The following is a 17261-nucleotide window of genomic DNA, read 5'->3' on the forward strand; positions in this document are numbered from 1 at the left end:
TTTTTTCTGTTTAGAGGTGAAAACTCAATCCAGTTGACCTTTTTCACATTTCCGGTTTCTCAGCAGCGAAGTGGTCATAGACGGGTAAACTTCAAGGACAGTGAATGGGAGAGTAACACAGATATATGTTTTGCATTCCCAAAAACTCTGGGACTGAGAAAGACTGACTGATAATGGCAATTAGATCAAAGAACGATGTCCTCCCATAGGTTCTGCATTAGAAACACCCTTGCATCAGCAATAACTAAGTTTTTAGGGGTTGTAATTTGATGCAAAGGATATATAATACTAAGTGTAGTATCGCATTCATTGTTTTGTTTTTTTATTAAAATATTACAAATCTGATGATTTTACGAGACTGACGACCAATGCATCATCAGACTTGTAAAAAGGCTCCAAGTTCCACATTTTATTTAATCTTCCATTTCACTTCTTAACTATATTAAATTTGCCTATTTCTTGACACATCCTTTTATGTGTAAAATAAAAAGTATAAAAGAAGTTCATTTAAAAAACACGCATTTTGCATGTCTGACACCAAGGTCTTGCAGTGTTTAATAGTGAGCTGATGACCAGAAATCAGCTGTGTTTGATAAAGGAGACGTGCAGAATGTGCAGTGTTGGGGTGTCTTCAGGACCAACGTTAGAGCAATTGAGTCTTATGTCCAAAGAAAAGCACGCGCGAGAGCGAGCTCGCGCGCAAGTCAATCATCCTTCGCCTTTTGTGAGCGTCAGAAATTGCTCTGGTCAGTGAGCAGGCATCCGTCAGGCTTCCCCTTCAGTGTTAACGCGCGGTAGCGTCCCTCAGACAAGGTCGTGCACTTTCGCCTTTCCCGTGACAAACAACCAAAAAGTCGCGTGGATGAGCCGCGGCAGCAGTCATTGTGCCCCAGCCTCCCCACGAGAACGGAGACGCGGACACGGCTTGAAGTCGCAGTCATTTATTGTTGACAGATAGTAGGATGGCCGGTTCGCACGTGTTCGCTGTAACGGGCGACTTCGGGCGCGCGATTGAAAACGACACCGCAAGCGCGCGAGAACATCTCGCCAGGTAAACAGGGGCACGAGACCAACGAATTCCGCGGCGAGGTTTTTGAGCGTTTCTTCGCGAGGACTGCATTTAACCAGCCGGGTTTACGCACAGAGCGACAGATTTCGAGCGAACATCAACAGCACTCGCAATAAAACGGCATTTGTTACCGAGCAGCATGTTAAAACCGGACGATTTGAGTCGCGCTCTGAGGTCTCGTGAAGTCTTCAGCGGTGACGAGACGGAGGCGGAGGCGAGTCCGTTAACGGAGGACTTGGGCAGCGATTAAGACTCTGGGACCTTCCGTCATTTGACCGGGCATCCTTCTCCTTAAAATAATCATCACAGACTCGCGGAGCGGTAAGAGTCGTATTTGTGTTTTGCTTACAAGATATGTTGTGTGGAGAAACAGCACGTGGATGACAGAACTGGAGCGCGTTACCATATTTTGGCGAGGTTATAATGAGTGTCAGTCAATTAGGTACTGGATACTAAAATGTAATGCAATTGCATGTACTTTAGTGTAAAAAAAAAAGCAGTACGCTAATATTGTATTTACAACTGTAGGACGTTAGCGCGCGCAGGAGCGCGAGTAATCACACTTTTATACGCGCTTTGCTTCAGCGTTTTTTTGCTGACAGAAACAAAACGTGATTACAGACTTCGCATTTTCTGCTTGCATTGCTTTTGTTTGGTTTTACACAGGCAACGCTGAAACGGAGAATTCAGGTTAGGTTTTAGTAAAGGTTAGGTTTTTTTTTTTGCTTCGGTTGTGAACCAAAGCAAAGACACTATGGACGTATGGACGTGTTTCTTGCTCTTCTCTTATTAATTTGTATTTTTCGTGATTCATTTATTAATGTAGTCCAACTCTTCTATTAATTAGGTAAAAAGACAGTAATATATTCCCCTCGTACTTATTTTTTTATTTTTGTAATTAAGCATAAAACATTTGAAAAAAAAAGTTATGATTGAAAGCAGAAGATACTTGTTAAAGTCACTCTCAATAAAGCCGAGATTTCCAGGAAATTCCCTCCTTCCTGTCCATAAAAGTATCTTTTCTTTTTCTTTTTTTCTTCTTCTTTTTTTTTTTTTTTATAGAAAGGACTGTCTTTGCAGTTGTCTTTGGATTAGCATTTAAATGCATTTTTGTTTCTATTGCTTTCATACTGTTAGTTCTTTTCAGTGTTCGGTTCAAGTCTGTCTGTTTAATGTCTTCTAAACGGACACCATGTTTTCCAGTTAAATGTACACTGTACTGTACTGCTGTTCGGCTCACTGCTCCACAGCAACAAGCCTTGCAGGTATTTGTCACAGTTATGCACCAAAACATCTGATTAAAGCAATTAGCTGATATTAGAGCAGAAAGTATTTCATTAGCAGAGGTGGGGTGGTGGTGCGTAGAGGCACGGGAAACCTCTTGTGTGTTTTTACTGCCATTTCTAGCATATATTAGAACATAAATTATTAGTCCATTTTAAAAAAAAATCATATCAGGAAGACATATATAGTGTATATAGTGACGGTAGTGACTCAAGGAAACTACAACCCAGTAAGTCATAAACCCATCAACCCATCCCATTCTTTTGGGAAGTTGCTATCTATAGATGCCTGGATTTCTCAAATGCATCCTATCTAAAATTACAACAAGCAATTGCTTTAAAGAATCTTGATTCATAACTCTGATGGTCTTTAACTTTAATACCAGCATGTTAAAGGTTTTCACATGAGTTTTAAAAATATTCCATCACATCAAATCATAACGTTAAAAAGTATTTAAGTTAATGTTTTATTCTTAAATGTGTCAGATCTTTATATGTATATGAAAATACAGACATTTATATATGTAAATATTTTAAATTTAAATATATGTATATATAATATAAATATGTAAATATAATGTAATGTGTATATATAAAATGAATTATTTTTAAAATTAAAATTTTTTTAGAGATATAAAAGTCATATTAGTCATATTAACAGAATTTTCCATGCCTTAATTATTTTTCAAATATATTTTTGTTATATAGGCTAGATTTAGTTTTATCCTTTTACCCAACCCAGTGAAAACATTAAAACGACAAGTTTAGTTACATGTTTAAAACTGCTGATATAAACAAAGAATGCAAGAAACAAGTATTTGAATATTTATTATTGAGGGGAAAAAATTGTGAAAAAAGTGCAAAAATAAAAGGAACCAATCATTAATACAGTAATTATATTTAGGATTATAATTAATTAGCAAAAACGAGAAACCGTAATCTATGAAATGTATAATTTATTTATAATATCATTATAATATAATATGTATGCGTTCCATAAATGGCATATCAAGACATCCTTTTTTATGCATACACCCATCCTGTTTGCAGTTCTTCGTTTTCTGTTTCATTTCAAGTCAGTGTGTGATAAAACAATGTTTCTATGTGACTTATTACATGCATGCACACAGTAGACATTTGGACTTAACGGCAGAAAGAAAATAGTAAAGAGGAATGGAAATGGTGCTTCGCCTGGGTGAAAGAGCGATGAGGAGCACATTCTGTCTGGCATGCAATTACACACACGCTCATGCACTCTAAAGTCCAGGAGCCTGATCTGAGGAACCTGGCCTGTGTACAGCTTTCTAATGTGAACATATATACACACACACACACACACACAAAGAGACGAAACAGACTGCTTCGTTCCGGCTGGTCAAGGCCAGTTTTGACCACCCAGATCGAGGCAGCATCAGATAAGTGGGGAGGCTCTGAAGCCTTTCAGTAAGTCTGTTGCAAAGTCTGTCAATCTGTTATCCATATGGAGATTCAAATGCATAGTGGCAAACGCTGAACGATAGATTTTTAACATTTGGCAAGCACAGTGTAAGCAAATCCTCACCCATACGCACGCACTGTAACGAGTCTGTAATGATGTGTTCTGATGTTTTTGTGTGTGCGCTTGTGTGTTTTCTACAAAGAAGTGCTGTCCTTATCATCATGATGATTCATAATGACTCCATCATTCTGTGTGATGCACACAGCATGTTTTTGTGTGTGTGTGTGTGTGGTTATAGATCCTCAGTGACATTCCCAGTGGGAAGGAGTCTTATGTGATTCTTTTCTTCCACACAGCTCAGTGCCGAAGTGAACCTTTGCCATCCAAACACACACAGACACACGTGAGTGTGCATTCTCAGCTTCTGTGGCTGAGTGAGTAAATCTGCAGTCACTATTAATGCTTTGTGACAGCGAGGATGACTGCAAAGACAGGACACACGGAGACAACAGAGGCACACACACACACACACACACACACACAAACACAAGCCGTCCTGATTTACAGCCTTCCCTCTCGTGGCCTGCCCAACATCATCTTTTTCAAAACTTTCTCTTTCTCATGCACAAGTCTCTGTGCTGACACATAACCTGTGTCAAAGACAAGTACATGTGCTCTGTTGACCCGGCCAGGTCTGGGTCCTGTCAGAGACAGACAGGAAAACAGAAACACTAAGGACATCTATTAGGTTGAAGACTCTGCTCTCCGTTTCTTCCTCTCTTGCCTGGGAGTGTGGAGCTGAGGCGTACATCTCACGTTTTGCAGTTAAAGTCACAGTTTGATGTATCCCAAAGTGTTTCCCCAGAATCTGAAGCCCTGACTTTCTTCTGTTAGTTTTACACTTGAATTGAATGTGATGGTGAAAACTGGCCCATGAAACAGTACGATCTGGGTTCAACAAAAAAGGATGGCTGCTGGCCCAGAGTTATAATCTGCTCTTAGGCAAATGCTAGCTATTATAATTTACTTGAAATTTGGAGACTTGCAAATGAGCAAATTCTGCTTCTCAGTATTTTTTTTGTTTTGTTTTGTTTTGTTTTAAAAAAAATTAGGTTTTAATCATTTTTTAAATCTAAAAATATGTTGTATTTTCAAATATAGAATATTTTGTATTTTTTTATATTATAATATTAAATATGTTATAATACATGTTACTATAAAACTAATAAAGATGCAAGCGTAAAATTATAAATGCTAATCTAAATTTACATAAATGTGTATATTTCTTAATTTTTTTTTAAATAGCAGATTTAAAAAGTAGCATGGCAAGTATAAATTTCATTTGCTGGACCTACTTTGCCAGTGAAAAAAAGCCAAAATCTGACAAAGAAAAAAATAATTCAACATGACCAATGATGTTCAATTCATTAATAAATGACTGTTTTGGTCCTGTTGCTGAATCAGACAAAAAGTCATTGATTTGAATCAGACGATTAACAGTTTAATCTCTCCGTTAAGTGTATGTTTCTGACCAAACAAATGATCAAAAACAAAACGGTCTGAAAGAAAAAGTTCTGTTTTATTTAGTGCTTCACTGGGGCTGTCTCTTCTAGCGTAACACTTTCCTGTTGCAGCAGGAGCACATCAAGAACAAAGTACAAGAAAGGAGTCAGAAAAACAAGCTGTTCTTGCACTTTTTCATTTGGGTGTGATCTGTTTCTCCTTTCCGTTCACCTCTAACTCTCCCTCAGTGATCCTGCCATGAGCGCAGTGACAGACCCCTTGGTTACATCATCAACACGAAACATGAGTCCTCCAACACAGGTCAGAAAGTATTAGACTGAAAGTGTGTGTGTGTGAAAGAGAGATGTCCTTGTTTCCTGTCTTTTCCCCAAGTCATGTTCAGAGGGGGTATCGTTCACCCATGGCTGGGTTTCCATGGCCACAAGGGCCGAGCCAATCAGAGCGCAGGGCCACCATGTGCTCCAGACGAGGAAAAAGCCCGCCGGCGACACATATGCTAGCGTGCTAACGCTAACCCAGCATCTTTGCGTCTGCTCCGCGGTTTTTCCTTTATGGCCTTCTCGTTCATTTTGATCCTCTCTGTCCTTGAACCTCAAATCTCTCTTTAGTTTTAGATGGCTTGATGCATTTATAATGTCTCCCCTTATGTTGTCACTCTCTTTCTTCTTGGTTTCTTCCTAAGGCAAGGCATGAATACTAAGGAAAAAGGAAAGATGGACAGAAGTAGAGGAAACAGGACAAGTGCCCCTCAGACAAACAACCTTTAACTCAGCCTTTAAAAATAGAAAATGAGGTGAGACGTTATCCGTGGAGTTTCTCCTACCTGCAAACACAGTTGATTTATATTGTCTGCTGGAGTGTTTATGCTGAAAGAGTATGTAATGTAAAGAGGAAAAAGAGAGAAAGAAAACATTTGCCAGAGGATTTATTGCAACACAGAGGGCCATTCCTGTAAATGTTTTTCTCCAGGTCAACAACTGAATTTTCCTATGGTTTAAAACTGTAATGGAATTGCATTGTTTGCCTTTGGGAATGATTGTGTCCGTGGAAATGGAATTCTATTGTTGGAGTCTAATCTCAGTTTTTATTCAGACATGGTTTTCATTTACTGTGGGATCATCTGCAGGTATGTGCTATTGTGAGTCGCCAGTGCAGGAACACATAGCTCTCCCAAACGACACACATTCCCGCACATACCTTGATCAAAGGCTTGAAGCTCAGATTTGGGAGAAATCCCCTCTCTGGCAAGTCATCGTTTCCATGGAGACTACAATATTTCTCCTTTACTCATTCTAAGCTGTTTCTTACTTCATGGTACTATTATGATTCTTCTTTTCTCTTCGTACTTTCACTGCAAAATTATTTTCTTACTCTGTATTTTGTCTAAATATCTAATTGAAAGAACTCCTATCTTAAATGTTTCTTATATGAAGATACGTTCACAAAAGAAAACAAGCCTTCTTTTGTTGGAAAATAATTTTTAATTTGTGACTTTAAGCTTAAGCAAAGACGAGCCATATCAGGTGCAGTAAAGTAAAAAAAAAATGTGTATACTGTTTATTATTTTAGGTATGAAAACATTTGAAATAAGTCATTTTTTGGATTTTTTTTTTAATAATAGAATGAACCCCCCACAGTATCTGCATAGTCTTGTGGACATGTGCCTCAGGAAGGTCATGAACAGAAACTAGCTAATACGAGCTAATAAATTCATATTTTGATAAATTTGCAAGTGTGGTAGTTTGTGGGATTTATTCATTTTTTGTTTTGAAGTTTGGTAGTTTTTTTGCTACACCTATCAATTATCTACAGGTGCGCAAAGCTAATTTTTTTATTGAAAAAAGAAAGACAGAAATTGTATTTTCTTTAACATATTCCAGTTAACTTCGTTTTATTCCCAATATTTTAACAGCATATGCTTTACATTTTTTGTTAAATCTTTGTACATTTGCACCTAAAAACAGTAATATCCGACAGGTTATAATTACAGTGTTTTTATTCATTTAGCAAAGCATAAAAATGGATTTATGCAATTGGAATATTAAACACCGGTGACGGATACTTTAGCATAAGAAGCTTTAGCTCAAGAATCAGCTTTAAGACACAGTTGTGGAGGTTGAGAGGAAGGTGCTGTAGAGCACATGCAGAAGCATTAATATGTCGCATAACAAGCAGATGCTGCACTAATATGCTTCAGCTGAGGATTTGCTTTAGCAGTCAAGGTGCAAGATGGCACGCCAAGTTTATACATAATTCATGTTATTAAGAGTTAAATCTGTGGAGTCTAAGGATTTGGGATTTTGTGTGCTCCATATCGCTTTACCTCACAAAAGTGTAGACGATCGTCAGGGACCTGACTTGCACTTTCCTGCAGTTAGTACTAGAAGATATCTGTAAATATTATTGTCCCGCTTTCCTGCAGCACCTACCAGAAGGTGATGTCACCAATAACGGTGCTGTTTTAAAGCAGCGACTACAGCTTGAGGTCAAGGCAACAGCTACGTGTAGCTCTGCTCTTTACGCCTGTGTGAAAGATGTTTTAGGGCCAAGCTTTGTATGTATTGGTGTTGACACGCAAGGGCTAAATATTTTTGAACAATGTGTTTGTAATATCAGGTTTTTGGCCACATTTATGCACACATTTAGGCTGACCGCGTGTGATCTGATGTTAATATCAGGAAAGACTGAATAGGCAGGCCAAATAACAAAAGCATGGGTGACATATAGCAGCGAGAGACTCCATGAGTGAGAGAAAGAAGAGAGATAATGAGGTGAGCTGAGGTAATATTTTTCACAATTCCCCTGGGTTAATTCATTCTCTGTGTGTGTTGATTAATTATGTGTGTGTGTGTGTGTGTGTGTGTGTGTACATATACAGCATTGTTTCCTGCATTTCCAGGCAGTGCTGATCCACGACAAAGAAAAAAGATATTACCCATTTGTTTGTGTGTATCTTGAGAGACTCTTTTTAGCCAGTTCTTTTTACTGAACCTCTCCAAAAAGGCCTAGAAAGGATTGCTTTAAATCAGTCAAATGAATTAGTCGTTTAATTTGTTTTAGGTCACCCATAAGTCTTTAATTCTCACCAACCCTGTAGTGATTTGATGAAAGATTCTAAAATATTATGACAAATTGTTATCTATTGTAATATACTGTATTTTGAATTGTAATTTATTCCTGTGCTGGCAAAGCTAACTTGTCACCATCATTACCTACATGATCCGTCATTCTGATATGATTCCTTATTAATGTTGAAAAGAGTTGTGCTACTGGTGCTTTTTTTTTTTTTTTACATTATAAATGTCTTTACTGTCACTTTTAATCAATTAATTCATCCTTGCTGATAAAAAAAACTGTTTCTAGACAGTAGTGACTGACCATTGTGTGGTTAAAAATACACATTCACAAAACCATTAAAATTAAGCGTTCATGCTTTTGTCACATTTTCATGCACATACTTATATAGAAATATAATAAATTGATGATGTGAGCTGGTTGACTGACTACAGCAACATGTTTTGTTCTATCTCATCAGTCCCGTTGGTCAAAAACTCATGGGGTGACAGAAATGGCTTCTCAGGTCAGTAACAATTGTACTGGCGCGCAGTTCATAAACTTCCTCATTTACACTTGCAGACTAAAAACTCATTTCGTTTTCACGGATCATTTAAATAATGTTTGCTTACATTATTTTGTATGCATAATATAAAGGCATGATGTTGCAATCAGAAAAAAATAATGATCTCATCCTTTTAGTCCAGTGGACTCTCAACACATATACTTGGGCAGTATTGTAAGCAATTTATTCTAAATCTGTAATTAGGATATGATGGATCATAAACATAATGTCAAATGCTTGCATGTGTATCATTACAAGAGGATTATGTTGTATTAATTATTGTATTTACCATGTTTAATTCTTTTTAAACATTAGGGCTTCAAATTCAAGCCACCAGCTTGTGAAGCAGTGTGTATATTTAAGTGCATTTGTGTAACCAGTAACGATTTAACGCTTGATTTTCATCATTTTTACAACCGTCTAATAAAGACAAAAGCTCCAGAAATGACAGCAATCAATACTAATCTCTATAAGTGTTTGCGTGTGTAGTTCTCAATCCTTATCTAAATGCGTCATGAGCCATTTTCTTTAATATCAACACCGAGTTTGTCTATATATACTGTATACATGCATGTGGTAGAATTAAGACCCTACTCACAGTTAACCCATTTTTACAAGACACGCCTACACAAAGATCCACACATATACTGTATATATTCATGAACTGTTCCTCCTAGTTGATAAAGAGGCTGAATAATGATCAGAGAGGCAGAATGGAGGTCAGGGTGGAGCAGCAGATGATAATGGACTATCTAGGGTGAGATAGGATGATGAAGTTGAAGGACGTGAGCGGGGTTCAAAATGAACACATCCTAAGTGCCAAATGCTAGTAAAAAATGTCTTTGGTGAGGACGAACAACAGACTTTTCACTTAACTAGTAACAATTATTTCTAATTCACTATCATTTACTTTTTTTACTGAATGATCATGTGACACTGATGAATTAAAAAAATTCAGGCATAAATTACATAAAAACATTAAAACTGAAAATTGTTGTTTAAATGTGTAATATTTTTGAATATATACTTATATTTACAGCACTTATTTCGAAAACGTTAAACCATCCCAAGACCCCAAGCTTTTGAAAAGCTGTGTTTATAAACCTGCCAATGACTAATGAATCCTGTCGGGTCTCGTTTTGAGTGGTTTTTGTCTGAACTTTTGTTTGGTTCCAATCTCTTCTCATCAATTCATATTTTTTGCTGAACTGCAAGCCTTCTTGAGATGTGCTTACACTGGCCGTTCACTTAATAGACGTCTGTCATGAAACTAGACTTGAAAAGTGGGTGAAGGGCTCATAATGGCTGGGTTTTGGCGGAAAGTGTAGTGTCTATAATTTGATTTACACAGTTCAGTTGAGAAGCTACCAGTCCAGCAAACATGCTTTGCATAACCCCCAAAAATCGTGTTTGATGAAAAAGATGAAGGCGGGAGGACGAGGATGGATGAAGTTAACAGTGACACACAGGCGCAGATGAACAGATGAATAAGGGAAGAGGAGAGCCGAGAGTAAGACGGGATTGGGGAAGGGCTGCTAGGAGATTAATCCTGTTCACCCTTTTACATGGACGCATAACAACATACACAGTCTGTGATGCATTTCTCAACAGTTTTAAGATAAAGCACATATGTGTGTACGATGCATTCGAAGATTGTGAAATACTGGCCTTTTTCTGTGTACTGTGCATGAATGTGAGCAGTATTGTGTGTATGTAGATGGCTGTAGCGTGTGTGTATTCGAGGAGTCTGTCTCTCTTCCCTCAAGTCATTTACAATTTCTGCATGGTTTGATGAATATGCTCCAGTGTTTGTGTGTATGTGTGTGTTTATATAGATAGATGAGAGAGCGAGCGCGGTGGGTTTGACCTCTCTGTTTTAAATATACTCTTCGTCCATGCTCTGTCCGCTCCGTGTTTAAAAATGACATCTCTGCAGGCCACTTTTTTTTTTTGTATGTTTTTTTTTTCCAGCAGAGTACATTACCATTCATAGAAATGCTGGGCAACATTATTATTGCATTCATTTATAGAAATGCTCTTCTGAAGTGCTTGTGCTGGCATTCTCCTTTTGCCTCTGGATTGCCTCTGTCACCTCACTGCTGTCTTACAAATGGTCTCAGCAGCTGTACGACAAAGCTTCAAAAACTGCCTGGATGCATGGTGTGTGTGTGTGTGTGTGTGTGTGTGTGTGTGTGTGTGTGTGTATTCTGTTAAATAATGAATTATGCCATTTAAATCTTCTGCCTGAAGGAGCTCAGCTGTAAAGAGCACACTGCCTTAACTGAATTTTCCAAAACACACACAAACACATGTACACACACTTCCAAGTGTAATGATTTTGAAGCTAGTTATTTTGAACCACGAGAGCACTAGAGCGAGTGGGGCACAACAGTTTGTGTAAATCCACATGGGGTTCAGAGTAAATTTTTTCTCACTGCATTAATTTCACACTTAGTACAAATATTTGGTTTGTTTCAGAATTACGTCTTAATTTTTCTTAATTTATTCCTAATTTAAATTTCCTAATTTATTCCAAAAGAGTAAATGATACTTAAATGTGATCCATATTTGGGTGCATTGTAACATGACCATATGACAGCTTAAAATATTATCCGATCTAATGAAAAATATATACAAGACAAACTAAAATATTTTGTAAATAAAATGTATGTTTTTATATAAAATCATCTAATTTTGGAGTCTCAACCATGCTTGGGAAGGTCCTGACCACAACACATACAGTACAGTTCAAAGCGGTGTGGACAAATATTTGAAGAAACACAATCATGCTTTCACAGAACAGGAGACAAAAAAACAAACCGTAATACTTTCGATTTCTTAAAAATAATTTGAACATTGACTGTCAATATCACCTGTTTCTCATTAAAATTAAGTAAAGTGTGTAAATTAATTAGCTTCCAAACTGATAACAGGTTGAAGATTTAAATAATATTTCTCTCATTTTAAATGAACGTTATAAAAAGTGAGATATAAAATTTACCTAAGATGTACTGCTCTGGCAGCATGTATTTGAAATAGATTTTTTTGTGACCGTATAAACATCTTTATGTCACTTAAATTGTTATTAAATAAAAGCATTTGAAGCTAAACTTTTAAAATGCCGTGTGAATGTGAAGTGTAAATGAAATAAAAAAATGGCAAAATAGATATAAAAAATGTTGGAAAAATAACGGAAGTCATATTTCCATTTCAGTGGCGCAACATCAGAAATGCTTTGAATAAATATATTTGATAAACAATAAAAAAATAGTTTTTTTCTTTTTAAAAGAATGGTTAAAGTGAACTGACACAAAATGAAGAGCGTTTCTATTATTACTTCTTCATTGTTTATTGTTACTTTTTGAAAGGAATGTTAACAATCGTTGATGCAGCTCTGGCATTATGACTGTGTCTGAAAGCTTAGACTGCTGACTTTGTCTCCTCGCTGCTTTATCAGGTTGTGACTTTTCAGGCAGCATTTGTGCAGTCACCTCACAAAATTGATTTCTGACAGGCTTCTGAGGCAGTGTGATGACTTAATGATCTACACAAAATTGAACAAGCTTATAACCAAGCAAATATTACTTACAAAATAAGTTATGTACTTAGTACTATATAATACTAATTTCTCACTGGAAATAACATCAAAAGTGCAAAAAGTTTTAGAAATCCATCAGATGAGAAGTGAAGCTGACATTGGTCATTGGTTTTCAGACATGCCTCGATGCTTTCCCTTATCTGGCAGTGCATCCTCAGAAGGCAACATTTATCAGTTTTCAGATGCATCCAATATCTTGTAGTCAGTTTTTAACTCTGAGTTGATTCGGTCAGTGATTCAGTCTGGCTAAATCAGACCGTGATTCGAACCAGTGAAACCAAATTAAGTAAAAAGAACAGGCCTCAGAACCACATGTTTGTTTATCATGCAGTTAGCCAGAACAATGTGAAAGAGGGTAATGTTGCTTTCTTTTTATTACTTTGTGGCGCTGTCGTTCTCTGATGGCACCACCGGCCCTGCGTGTTCTCAACACAGCTTTATACCTTATGTGTGATTTGCATCCAGGATCTCTTTCCGGTTAACGGCACTCCATTCACATAGTTGTGCAATGATACATTGTACACTTCCAGCTTCCCCCAGAGCCTCAGCAGGACATGCCAGTCTGTCTGTTTAATTAACAGTGTCTCTTCAGGGATTCAGCATATTACACATACGACAGTGAAACACAAAACGCACCAGACGTGTACACGCTGTGTGTGTGTGTGTGACTTTGCAAAACTCCGTAGGGGATCACTAATCACTTTACCCCAACATTAGTTAAAACTGAGCAGATGTTCCTACACAAAAAGATCTTAAATTATCCTTAATGAGAACTTCCACAGCAACACCTCTCACTTAACCCTCGTGCTGTGCTCAAAAATCCTACACCTAATTTAGAGTTCATGGTTAAAAATGGGTGGCCATTTAAAAATCACTAAAGTTTTGTATTTGTCTTTGAAATGATTGATTAATCATTGAGCTTATGCACGTTTTCAATTCTAAATAAAAAACATAATTATGTGGTAACCTTTTCATTTTATTTATTTACTTCTTTTTTTTTTTTGGTGACAGAAACAAGCTTTCACTAAACTTCTATGTATATTTTCTGTAAGTGGGACTCTAAATGTGGACCACACAGCCTCAAGCATCAGAGAATTAGCATGCTCTTCAGCACATGTTCTTCATCTTTTTTTTTTCTTCATTTGGTGCATTGTAGCCTCCTGCCAGTCCTCTTTATCTCACCTTTCCAGCATGCCTACCCCTCCCTTTCACACTTGTGCTCAATATATCTCTCCTCTCATTCTTTCGCTCCTTTCCCTTAACACCTTTATAATTTCATCTGATGTATGTATATTTTTTGCCTAAAATGCCTCAGTGAAATCAAGGCTGTCAGGGTGTCGGTATGAAAAACAGTCTTCCTTGAAGAAAATGCGTTTAGCTGATTTTAACGTTGCCATTAATGAGATATTTTCATGATGTAATCTATAGCTATGTTTCCCTGAAGGTGTTTTTGATTAATCTTCTCGTTCAGTGTGAAGGTGCCTGCTATAGCCAACATGTACCTAATATCTCACCCCCCATTTCATATAGTGTTGAAGTGTAAAAGAGCGTTTTCTGTGAAGGGTTACTACTTACTACTTTTAAAGTCCTCAATAAAGGTTGAGATGACGTATTTTGCTTTCTAACCATCCTTTTTGATGAATTTATAAAAGTTTGAAACTGACTGTGGTATATAACATTTTTGTTTTGCATGCGTGTGTGTGTTAGAGAGAGAACAAGAAAAAGTGTGTGTGTGTGTGTGTTTGTTTCATAAATATAAATCAACGAATGGGTTGATGTCATCTGGAACTAAATCTAGCCAAAAAATATATATCTTTTTGAATAAGTCTTTGGGATAATTTAATGTACAATACAGCGGTTTCATTGGGTGGGTCACTTAAAAGGATAGTTCACCCCAAAAAATGTACATTTTGCTGTTAATTTTATCACCTTCTTGTCAACCAAAAATCTTTCTTACTGTTCTACTGAATAAAGTAAGCAACCCATGGTGTGAGGAATTTTCATTTTTGGCAGAACTATCCCTTTGGTGTATTCATCATTATTAAAAATATAAATACATTAAGTGAATAATGAAGTAGTATGTGATGCAGACAGATGACATTTAAGGAAAAAATTGCAACCTGTTAGAAAGTTTTTCATTTTACCCAAATTTCCTGTCTTATGACTAACATAACATTGACATATGCTTTACAGGGTGGTCTGTAAATGAAGTGGTTAACAGCACAGCCAAAAATGAATAAAACTAAAGACAGACTTTTAAAAACTTTACTAGTTTTAGTAAATGCAATCAAAGGATTTTAGTTAGTAATAAGAAACAAATATCAAATATTTATAATTTATAATATGAACAAAAGAATTGACTTATTTGCCTCTTGCTTACATAAAAAGGTGAGTCTGTCGTATTTATCTCCATGTACATAAATGTTTTAATTAATCATTAAATTAATATTTGAAGACTGAATACACTGATGGCCTATAATTAGACTCCTAACGCTTTACCATCCTGCCTCTAATTTAACTGAAGACGCTTTGTGCGATTTCGATTAACTGCTGTGCTGCTGTGGGTTTTATCAGGGATTATACACATATAATAGGTGGTGCATGGTAATGAGCTCTAGCAGTAAACTCCAGCTGGTTTAATTGTGTCTTAATAAGCACACCATGCTAGCAAACCACTACACACCGAAAGCTGGAAAATAACTGCATGCAATTTTCTCCCGCCCCATAAGTATAATCTGTGTCTCAGGATCTTCTTGGGTTTGCTTCTTTAGGTGGAAGCTAGATGAACTTCATACTGCAGATTTGACACAATGTTAAGATTTAAAATGAATATTTTTAAGCTTCTCTGTAGGAAGAAAATAAGACTTTGCCTTAGATTAATTTCTCAGAAAAATAGATACCCGCGTTTATCTCTTATCAGAACAACAAACATTTTAATTTTACACACCTCCCAATTTGTTCTTCACAGTGTTGTCTGCCTTCTTAACACTTAATTAAATATCTGCCTCCCACCACTAATTAAAAAGTGTTAGGTACACAGGCGGGTGCTGGGATGCCTGAGGAGTGTAGGTATGACAATCTCTCTCTCTCTCTCTCTCTCTCTCTCTCTCTCTCTTAGTTGTGTATTTAGGGGTAGGGTTTATGTGTGAGTAATCAAGTATTCATGATACTTCACAAATGCCCTGCCAGCTCCAACACAATATAAGCTTCTGCCCAGCACGCTCCCTATACATACATACAATCATATGCCATTTCCTTCTCTGATAAGCACATGCATTGTAAGATTCAAGACTAATCTAAACCTGATCCAAATCCACAGCTCCTCTTCATCTATCAAAATGAATACATATGACAAAGGTTCACCTCACCCGATTGAACACAAAAATTCAAGGCTTTTACACTGAGTTCAAGTGTGTAGTAGGCTGCAATAATTAAATTTTTACAGCTGGACTCCAGCTGGCCCATATCAAGCAAGGATATTTCTTTGTGGCAATTGGACTCACAACTGCCTCCCTATACAAATGCACTGGGTAGTGCACCTTATTTACAGTATGTATAGAAATAACTTATGTGTGTGTGTGCTTTAGCATCAGCCACAAAAGTGCCACTCACACGGCGCACACTGTCTAAAAACAGCTGATAACCATGGGACATATCCTCTGGTCATTCACAGGTTGGAAAAAATGGTCAGGATTAAAACATTCATTTAGGAAAAGTATTTTGTAATAACTTTACTTCAAAACATACAACTCTGTAACAGTACTCTGTAAACCTTGACCCTTTGAGTCACTCCTATTTACTTTCTTTTCTCTTCCAAATAAAAGCTTCACTTTCCATCCATAGCATTACAAAGAGCTTTGCTAAGGCTCTGATAGAAACAAAACAACTCTCTGAAATTGTATGCAAGTAACATAGTTTCCCTGGGGTTCTGGCATAAGTGGCTTGGACAGATTAAATAAAGTTATATTTAGGGTTCACTGAGCTGTACTCCCTGTATGTACATTTTGATAAAACTAACTTATGGAGTTAATTGCTGTATGTAAACATACTGTGGGGGTTTTCCTGGAGTGATTATATCTTGAATGGCAATAGCAGGTTTTGTTGTCTATTTTAATTTGTATTTTTTATTATAATATACCAGATGAGAGGGCTTCCTGCATAGTTTATAAGCCAACTGCATTATTTGAGAGAGAATTATCTGCCTTGTGCATCTGTCAATCTTAATTAGGATTTATGTAGAAAATATAATCTTTTAATATATTTTAATTTGCATCCTTAAAATACTATAGGATTTCCAACACTACTTTATTGGAATGTCACCTCTCTGGAGGTGGAGCCTGAGTTAGTGTGGGAGGTTAAGAGGTACCGATTTGCATATAGTTGGACTCACCTTCACGCACAGCTTGGGCTCTGGAACCCATTCTCGGTGGCTGGACTGGATCTACCGTGGTGTTATCCGCAGTGAGAGGCGGTGGCTGTGAGCTTGCTCATTGCTCCCCAGCTTAGCCGCCATGTGTGTTGGAGTTCACTCCTAGTAAGTGAGAGGTTCATTTCCTTTATGCCTTTGCTAATAAGTGGTTCTACTGTCATTTAGCATAAGGGCCGAATGACAGAGAGGAGACTACTCTTTGGGTCTCTTGGGGGGACATTGTCTGGCTGTGGAAGGAATACTTTGAGGATCTTTCTGTCTCACAACACATCTTCCACTGAGAAAGCAGAGGCCGGGGACC

Source organism: Puntigrus tetrazona, chromosome 3, assembly GCF_018831695.1.
Source record: "Puntigrus tetrazona isolate hp1 chromosome 3, ASM1883169v1, whole genome shotgun sequence".
Classification (NCBI taxonomy): domain Eukaryota; kingdom Metazoa; phylum Chordata; class Actinopteri; order Cypriniformes; family Cyprinidae; genus Puntigrus; species Puntigrus tetrazona.